The sequence below is a fragment of the Mesoplodon mirus genome, assembly GCF_964341445.2.
Source record: "Mesoplodon mirus genome assembly, contig: HAP1_SCAFFOLD_1166, whole genome shotgun sequence".
NCBI classification, from domain to species: domain Eukaryota; kingdom Metazoa; phylum Chordata; class Mammalia; order Artiodactyla; family Ziphiidae; genus Mesoplodon; species Mesoplodon mirus.
In genome coordinates this window covers 98,798-108,817 of record NW_028294909.1, presented here as the reverse complement: position 1 = coordinate 108,817, position 10,020 = coordinate 98,798, and the positions used below count along the sequence as shown (strand labels likewise).

Sequence of the window (10,020 nt, the reverse complement as noted above, 5' to 3'; positions counted from 1 at the left end):
GTTTCGTGGCCCAGCTCCTTCGACCGTAGCAGGGGAATGACAGCGACTTTTATATTTTCCAAGGTAGAACTCGCCGTTACGATTTTTTTGAAACAAATGTCGCCCTGTGCATTCCTTGGCCTAATCCTCATTGCTGTTTTAAATACTCTATTCTGCAACAACGCCCGAGTTTGATCTCGTTTTCTCCTATTTTTTTCAAGCCGAATCCACACACAAATCCGTGGACCTTCGTAGATGGTGAATACGAGGAAACCAATAAGAGATGCGCTGGGACCCGCAGAACATCTGACGTCGGATCATGGAAGAACAACTTTGCTCCTGTTTTTCGCCCTAATCTTCGTCCATAATTCAAAATACTCCACGGAGATATGTGAAAAAATTCAACTCAGTTAATCCCAGACACATAGTTGGTGGCTAACTTATTAGAACTATGCCAAAAACGACTACGTTATTAGATAGTGAAACGCTGAAGAAATGGATTTTTGGCTTCTGAATTGTCGGAATGATTTATATTTTTCAAATACAGGTAACCATACTCATGAATAAATCTATGAGTTTTTCTCAATGTGCATGGATTGTATTTTGCATGTCAACTGACCAGAAGGCTGAAATGAAGTGAGGTGGTAGAAATGGGACACCGTGTGAGGTAGATTCCAATAAATAAACCCGACTTGTAATAGGAGGAACTTGACAAGCTACACCTTTGTTAGGTCCTGCATTGCAATGACAAAGCTTGGCAAGCCTGCCGTGGATATCTTTTATCACAGATATTGAAAACAAAAAGCCTCATACAAAAAAATCATTGTGCTCCTGGTGCTCATGGGGTGTGGAGAACAGATTAGTCGACTGTGTCAGAGATGAGCATAAACGGTTTCAATCAATTGATAAACCACAAAACTGATTGTAAAGGTAATGCAGCAAAAAATTATAAAAGATTGAGGAAATATTTGGATTATTTAGAGTAGATTGCCCAATTTCGCAACGCGAAAAGTTCACGTTTTTTTTCACCATTTTTCTTAGTGATCTTGTTCTAATACTAACTTGTACTGATTCTGGGTGGGTACCTGTAGCGTAGTAGTTAGAGGTGCAATGGAATAAGCACTATCTGAGTGTTTGATCTGAGAGCCGATCTAATCAAGTCCTTCCTTCCTCTGGTAACGAGAAATTGGTGCCAGACTAGTCTGGGAGGATAAGGCCAGTGATTTCATACATTGCCAGGTAACCGGAACTCATTGCGTTCAATCACTTTTACAATGCCTGAAGTCGAATCCATGATGCATTGCTCAGAAAATCAACGATAGTGACCAATGCCGAATGGTTTGTCGATTGTCCTTCATTGATTTGGACTACTGAGATAATGTCGTTTCAAAATTTGACTTTTTTAACTTTCAATTGAACAGTGACGCAAAATCGTTGAAACTGGTTGCATTGAACTGCATTTGGTCAGAGAATTGCTAATGATCAATGGTTACAACGTTCGTTTCGGAATGTTTATTGATGGAGAAAAGCAGCTTGAGGATTACAAGGATCGCAGCTACCCTTATGATGACCAAGAGAAAAGACACATGAAGAAAAACCTGGAACACATTTGTGCGAAATTACGCTCGAAGAATTTTGCGGCCACTTGTCATGGATGTTATTGAGCACATGAAATCATAACGCATAAAATCCTGGGAAAATTACTACGGCAAGAATTAGTGTGCAGAAGTCGCTATAATGTACTAAAAATTGGAATATAGGATGTTGATGAAAGATCGGTAAAGACGGTTTCTACTACATAATTATTAGCAGCGCGAATTGCAAGTGGTAGTGTAGAAGGACATGTTGGAGTTGGACATGTTTACTAATTTAAAGTGGGAATTACGGATTACTGCCACTTCAAAATCCTGGACAACTTCATTCGCACTAAACATCAATTCAGAAGCGACCAAACAGGCCTTTGACGACTTCAGACTAAAAAATCTTATCTTCTGCGTGGATGGAATGTCTAAACTGGTACAGTTTTAAAAAAAATTCAGTACTTATTAAGGCTTTCACTTTGGCCGATAAAGTTAATTTTTTTAACGATGTTGTAGTGGTGTTCAATTTTCTGCTCAAAATCGGATATTTATTGCTAAAATACGAACATGATCGGCGAAGTATCCGTTATTGAGGATAGGTTGAAAGAAAGCTAACGTTAAAAGTGCGAATAGTTCAGACCTTTGTGAGTAGATTTATTCTATTGGCTATCATTCTTTGACGAAAAAGTATACAGCGGAAAGAAGTGCTGGTAAGCAATATTTATGTTAAATCTAGCTTCACATATACGGAATGCTGCTTTGGAACAGTTATAGGTGTATAGTAAAATAAAGCACGCTGAGAGAAAGGCAAAGGGAGGGGCACGGATGGTGTAATGGATAACTGGTGACCCCCCGGAAAGGGCAATCATCTGGTTGGAAGTTCGCACCGCCCCGAAGTTTTGCAAATATCTCAGTGTCTTAGCGGTTATTTCGATTGATAATAACACTACCGATTAACAGAAATAGGTAGTTAAAAATGAAATTCAAAATTATAGGTGTGTTTAAATCTAGGCAAATTTTCATCTTTAAATTTTGACCCCAAATTAAGTAAAACACTAATCCAGCACAGTATCAAAATGGTGTCTTAATGGCATCTCTTAATGGGGTATATTTAAGGAAATATCAGCTTGAAAACTAAACTATATTTGGCACTCGACATGATTACTACATTAAATCCGAAGGCACTCGAAAAAGTCTCTTGCACGCTTTCTCGACGCTTTTCACCCGCTCGATGCTGATTTCTTCAAGTGTTGGATGGTCCAATTGTAGGTGAGGAAATCGAATGCTGTTTTCGGATGTTGACTGGTCATAGTGAATAGACATGTGTAGATAACATGGTAAACCCTGAAATTTTCGATTTTCACAGTTTGAATCCATTGATGCCAATGAATATGAACTGTATACTCCGTGTCGTCACTTTACTCTTTATACTCGTTTATGTAAAAATCACTCTTTTATATTCGATCACTTATTTTTAATTTCAAAAAGGAATATTATTTTGGACAAATAAGCAATACTTAGAAAACTAAGTATAAAAAATAAGGTATATCCATTTACCACGTCGCATTTTAAAAAAAAAGAAGAGCAAGAGTAGAAAACGTGAAATATGTTAGTTTTTGTGACACTCTCCCTAGCTAAGATAAGTGCACGTTAAATGTAAGATGGCTTTAAAAAACAACCTTTTGAAGGATGCGAGTAATCCTAAATGCTTTATGCCAAGGATTAAAAGTCCGAATGACGACTGCAGAGATTTTCATGTGACACAAAGGTTTTGATTTAAAAAATTAGTACATAAAGGAGGCAACCAGATGATATTTTATTGTTTCTGGTATAATAAAAAGTGATTTCGCCTTTTATGGTCATTGTTTTTCCATGAGATAGCGATTTTTTACTGTGGAATTATACTTCTTGATTCTTCTTCTTTGAACGAGCACGAGGTTGTTAAGTTTATTATGAGGCTGACGTTTCGGCCGTATCGCCTTCTTCAGAGCCTGGAAAGGTCGACTGACAGCGATCTACCAAGCCAAACACGTCAATAACTCAAACAGAGAAATTCAAAAACCAAGTCCTAACCGCGTAAATAACATAGAATACTCACCACTTCTCTGCCTTCGACCAACCGCTAGGTTGTGTCTGCGGAAGAGGAATGAGGTATACTTCCTTCTAGAGTGCCCCTTTATCAGACTAGAAGATCATCCTGATATATTGTGCGAAATCACGTGTGATTAGGAGGCACTCTTCCTTGCGGTTCATGTTTGAGTTTTTGAAATTAATCCAAAATGCCTCAAGAACTTTGCGTGTCGATATGCTAGTTTCTTGATCAAGAATATTAACCTTAACATCAAAATCCTCTCCGTTGTGTCTTTGTGTCCTATGCGTGCCTAGTGGAGTACTCGTTTTGCTTTTAAATTTTCCATCTAGGTGTTCTTCTATGCGGACACAAAGAGGTCTTCCCGTTTCGCCAATATATTCGTCTCCGCAAGTTTGCAAGAAATCAGGTACACTGTACCTGAGATCATGCAATCACCGTCTCTGCCCTGAGGGCAAATGCAAAATAATATAATAAATAAATATAAATAAATAAAATAATGTAATACAAATACAAAATATTATACATTACATGTTTTACACATACATTACATGGACGATGCAAAATTTTTAATAACACCAGCTATTTATCTGTAAAAAGTGAACTACCAAAGTAGGAAAGTACTAGTAACTTTTCTAAGGTGTGTGTACTTTTCATTTTAAGCTTATTTCACTTTAAAACATTCATCATGCCATCTCATTGTGTCATTGGCCTTTTATGTCAAGAAAGTGATTTGGATGTCCGATGGCAAATCTCCATTTTGCTGACGTATGACAATGTGACAATTCATTGTGACAGCTTTCTACCAGTACATCTCACATAAGAGATCCAAGAACAAAACCAAGTTCTTCAGAATTCACAAGTTATTCAGGATGTACTGAATTTTAGTGCAGATGTAGTGCATTCCATAATGATGTACTTTATGTACGAATTTCTAAATAAGAGAAGGCATTTGTACACCGATAGTGTTGGTATACAAGTATTCCTTTGGCTGAGGACTTACTGCATAGAAGGACCTATCTTATGGGCTGTATTATAATATCGCATATATGTATGTTCTCGAACAGTAAGGGTCTAAACCAGCAATAAAAATTGGTGGTAATAAGAATTAATAATTGTTTCCAAACAGAAAATCTTCTCACCCCTAATGTCTGAACAGTCTGAAGAAGAATTCTCAAAGAACTGCAATGATGCTGTTATGTATCCAAATTATTTCCAATAATTTCACTGTCGTGAAAAGAAACACAGTAAGTTAGAACATTTATCATTACTGATTTATTATTACATCATAGTGAAAAGCTGTCCTAAGGTAATGAACCTCAATGTCTAAACAAGGGAATATCTGCGTTTTCTCATTGGCCATAATCTGTAGTGTATATTCTCTTAAAAAGCAATACACTCTTGTCCCAAATTGAGCTGCTCTAAATGGAGGTTTTTTATAAATTATTAGGAGAGAGAACAGTTTTCGAAGAGCTATTCCGGACATACGATTTACGTCGAATTTTCTTTTCTAGTGATTTCAAGAAGTGCGGTAAGAAAACCTCTGGGAATCTTTCAAGGGGTGTATACCGATTTTGGTACACATGGCGTTTTTGTGTTAAGGAAGCGAACCGAAAAGCTATATTCTAGGCAGCAGAATCCATTCAATTTATTCATTAAATTTCATAGAGTACAATTAAAATTAGGAATTGATAACACATTAGAAGTGATACTGTTCAGCAAAAGAAAGTATTGGTTCGATCATACACGAGGACCATTAAGCCTATCATCCCTCCGGAGTCGGGTTGGAGAATTGGTACCAGACTTGTTCAGGACCAATTGGCTTCTTCAAATCCGCATAACTGGCGACTACTTAAGGGTTGAACAACAATTGTTTAATTTTCAATTATGAAGTAGTATAAGTATCAATATCCTTCATATTTTTACCCAGATGTCTCTTTAGTAAATTCCAGAAGATTACACTTTCCTAACCATTTAACAACATAATAACCTTACTGGTTCAATGCGGCACCAGACCAACGAAGCCCTTAAACCTTGAATTTGGTTTGTAACATTGTTGTCGAGCAGTTCGTCTGTTAACAAATCGGAAGATTCAAATCGCTGCTCTCATGAAAACAATCTCAGGTGATAAAATAACGATGGATTGTAGACGATTTATTTATAAAGGTCATAATTTACTTTTAAAATGATATAATCCTGATCAAACACAACATGGCTACTCTGAAAAAAGGAACAGTTGGAATCTACTAATTCTACCAACGAGACACTTTTCTTTTGTTCGCATAGCATTTTGACGTCTTGAAATCGACGATTTTCCTGAAAACGTTTTCAGCAGCGGTCTAGTTTTTAAAGACTTCTTAGTAGTAGTAGCTTTCGAGATTCCTGCGAAAAAATGGTAATCGGTTAGCCAGAGATCCGATGTGAAATGATTCGTATGTGAGGGTTACGTAAATCTATTAGTCGAGAATCTACAGCGTTACAGGTACCAGATTTTGTCGAGGATTTTTGTACAAAATAATTGACTGTTTCTGGTTGCCCTTTTTAAAATGTGTGGCAAATTTGATCTAATTGTCCAAAGCCATATAACATGGATCTAAAAAGCGACAATCTTGCTAATTTCAAAACAATTTCCACGTAAATTAGTTCTTTTATTAAGGCTAGCAAACGGATAAAAAGAATCGCGAAGAAATACCTTTCTAATATGTATCCACCCTACACACATAAATTAGTTGGGCATTTTAGATTCTTTCGAGTTTTTTCTTCGTTTCATTAAACCACAATATTATTTGACATCGGTCTCATCCTATGCACACTTTGGTTTTTTTATGTTTTTTTTTTCATCGATATTTCCGTTTTCTTGCCAAGTACGATAGATTGTTGTGGTTTTTGTTATTATTTGAAAAATAAAGGACAATCAATCAGTGCTGATCAGTCTCGCGCTATGCATTCGACTTCATCAAGCATTGTAGAGATTAATAAATGCATATATTTGCCAATAAAATGACTTTCGGTGGCCTACCGATCTATCACGTCAGTGTGTTTATCCTCTCAACCAAGTCTGGTACCAATATACCGATTCCAGCGGAATGGAAGGTTTAGTGTGCCTGGGTACGGGATCGAACCAAGGATTGTTGGAAAGCGTATTGCAGGCCACCTCTAACTACTACGCTACACGCGCACCATTAGTATTTAAATCAGGTGTATTGCAAATGCCATTTGAACACTTTCAACTATAGCAACACTCCACGAAAGTAGTGTATTGTAACCATTCAGGATTCTTTTTGAGATCAATTGAGAATTGTAGAACTATTTTATAATTTTCTGCGTTATTCGTTTCCATCTACACATGAGACTCTACCTATCTTTATTCATTTATTCACAGATAGGTCAGTGACTCCGTCATTGATTGCCAAATAAAATCATTACAAAATTCTTTCTGGTTGAAAGCCACAAGCCATATGACGTCTTACTTTCAAAGGAAAGGATCCTAGATAGTCGATCTCGCGCACGCTCCTCCTCCTTAGGTTGCAAAAGAATTCTTCATCAGTACTGTCCGATACGCTTGTTGAGTGTTCTCTACAATTTTTACACGAAGATTACCCTCTTCTGCATATCGTGAACTTTGAGTCACAACAACAGCAATCAGGATTCCGTCATGAAACCTGTTGTATGGACCACATCCAGGCCGTATTCAGGACCATAAGAGTATGTCGACAGCATCATTTGCCTCTTGAATTCACTTTTTTCAAATATGACATTACATTAAACGCATTTCCAGCGTTGGAACGAAATGTATCACAAAAACACAGCTTTTATATCACCCTCTAACCATACATCGTGAAAGAGATCCAGAGATCGAAATAAGAAATTAGAAAATCTCTAGTTAAATATAAGATTTGATCCCATCTATTGCAGCGTTTGGTCAGGAACAGCTACTTTGTAAGTAGATTTCTCGTGAAAAGTGTCTTCTGGTTGAAGGCTCCTCTCAAGCGATGTTGAATAGCTCGAGGCCAATGATTGCCTTAGGCGAACTAGCTGGGAGCAAACCTACAAATAATACAGCTATGAAAACCAGACATTGCGAAAAATTACCGACTCACATATATAGTAGACATCCTCAGCTTCTGATCGAAAAGTCGCACGTCCTCTTTGGTAATGGGATGTTCTTCAGGAGGGCAGAATGATAACTCTTCACCAAGAAAAGCATCCGTAAAACGAATCCCTTCACACAGATGTGAAATGTCTTTCAATTTCTCGAAACTAAAACTTCGTGAGCTATAAAAAATACAAGTAAGAAATATGTACAAAACTATTCTGAAATGACAGAGATACCTTTAAGAAAGTAAAAAATAGTGAAACGTAAGGATATGAAAACACCATATTCATGTCTCAAAAAAGAAGAATGAGGAGAAAGTAAATCAACCATCTTAGTCGTTGACGAGTGCGTTCTTCTCCCCAATATACCATCACTTGAAGCTCAGTAGCTGTTCGCTGTTGCTACAACAAAACTACTTTAAATGGATCTAATAAGTTTCGAAATCAAAAGGGAGTACAGAAATACAGGTATGCAAAAACGCCTACTGCTGTTGACGCAGTAGAGACAATTGAGTTCATTGAAGATATGGGAGAATGGAGACGTATGGAAACCAGCTTAAAAAGGCTAAAATAACTGTAGGCGATATTAAGCGCGTCAAAATTTTTTGAAAAGTTAGATGAGCGTTACGATAAATTTTTCTTCAGGATAAAATCATAATTATAAGTTTTAAGTGAATTTTGTTTACGACCACATATCTAAATGTGTTACTACAGAGGACATTTAAATGAAAATAAAAACAAGACGTAAGCAAAATAAATAACAGTGAATATCCTTTCCTTAGAGTCACCACGATCTATCACAATTCCAGGAGCTGGACGAATATCAGCAGGAATGTGTTCCAGAGCGCCAGATTCTGTAGTGCATAAAACGACTACACGGGAAAACGCTCGTCTAAAAGTTCAAGTTTTATAATGAATCATATAAGATATAATCACATACAATGCTCTTCCAATAGCTTCTGAATCAACAACGGTTGTTAGTAACAAACCGGTTTCCTGAGTTTGTCAACGAAAATGAGAAAGTTGATTCATGAGAAGACTGTAAGATATAAGTTCCATTTCGTGAAATACGTAGGTCATCTCTGGCCTTCACTGTAACAACTGCAGCTCCACCCAGTCCTCGAACCGGCATCTTAAAAGAAATAATACTTTATGTAGAAGTGTATTAGAAAAGTAGAAAGAAAAATTAAGAGTTTATTTCAGCTGAAAGTAACCATAAAAATGAAATTAACACCATTGAAGTTACACAACAAAGATTTAAGAAAAGAAAAGAAACAATGAAACATTATCTATAAATAAAAGCTTATAAGAAAAAAAAGAATACCCTATAGTTCACTTGAGGTCCACCTCCTCCCTCCACCGCAATCAGAAGATTTGTATAGAATCGAGCATTCTGAGACGGGGAAAATTCAATTCGAAGCGGAACAGTACGACGTGCATCCAGAAGTAAGATTTGGCTGTCCAAGAGCTGCAACCAATATGGTCGTTCTTCATTAGAGCATTGAATAGTGATAGGAAAGATTTTAGAAAATAACTAGTGTACAGTAAAAGGTGGTCCAGAATGACTGAGCTTCGCCCTTATTTGAAGAGAGGTATCTGTACGATTGGTAACATCAACGTTCGAAACAGCTGTATCTCCAATAGCTACGAAACCGAACGCTACTTCGAGTTGAGGGATATAAAGCACAGACCTAAATCTCAATTTTCAGAAAATAAAGCTGTCATAAAATTCTTATTGGTAAGTGAAAAAAAAACCTCCGCGTCGGATTAGAAGTCAGTTGTGAAAAGCATGGAACCATAGCGTTTGTAGATAAAGAGCTAGATGATCTTGCAGAGGAATGCGGTCGAGAGCTCAACTAAAGATATATTCGTCAACTTCATTCACTCGCACGTCATTAGGTTGTATGGGGCATACGAAAGAAGTGAATAACGACCAAAAACAGCTACGAGCCGCTCTCTGGGGAACTTAGCAAACCTATTAGTTGCCTTACCGACATTTGAAGAGTATAGGTGGACTTACTTCTTCAAGCTCTGAAGTGTCTCACCACTTCTTCCCAATCATAGAATCAACCAGTATACACAGAATCAAGAATGATTATGACTAATGTATGTTGTGTGCAAACCATCCCAGCACAACAGATATAGGAATTATATCTCTGATCATAAAAAATACATAGTTGGTTTTGGCTTACATTTACTCACAAACAGCAATAGGACGCAACATATAGTACTATGCAGCTAACGGAGTGAAGTGTCATCATAGAGATATGCGTACAA

At 37.1% G+C, this 10,020-nt stretch overlaps 1 long non-coding RNA gene across 1 annotated transcript; it reads right to left on the bottom strand.

Annotated features, from left to right (window-relative positions):
- Positions 1-8,567: 8,567 nt before the first annotated feature.
- Positions 8,568-9,483, bottom strand: LOC309797879. The gene is made up of 3 exons (XR_014292849.1): positions 9,287-9,483; positions 8,733-9,211; positions 8,568-8,635 (listed from the first exon to the last, which is right to left on the bottom strand). It is a non-coding gene; the product is annotated as an uncharacterized lncRNA (long non-coding RNA).
- Between the last annotated feature and the right edge of the window lie 537 nt (positions 9,484-10,020).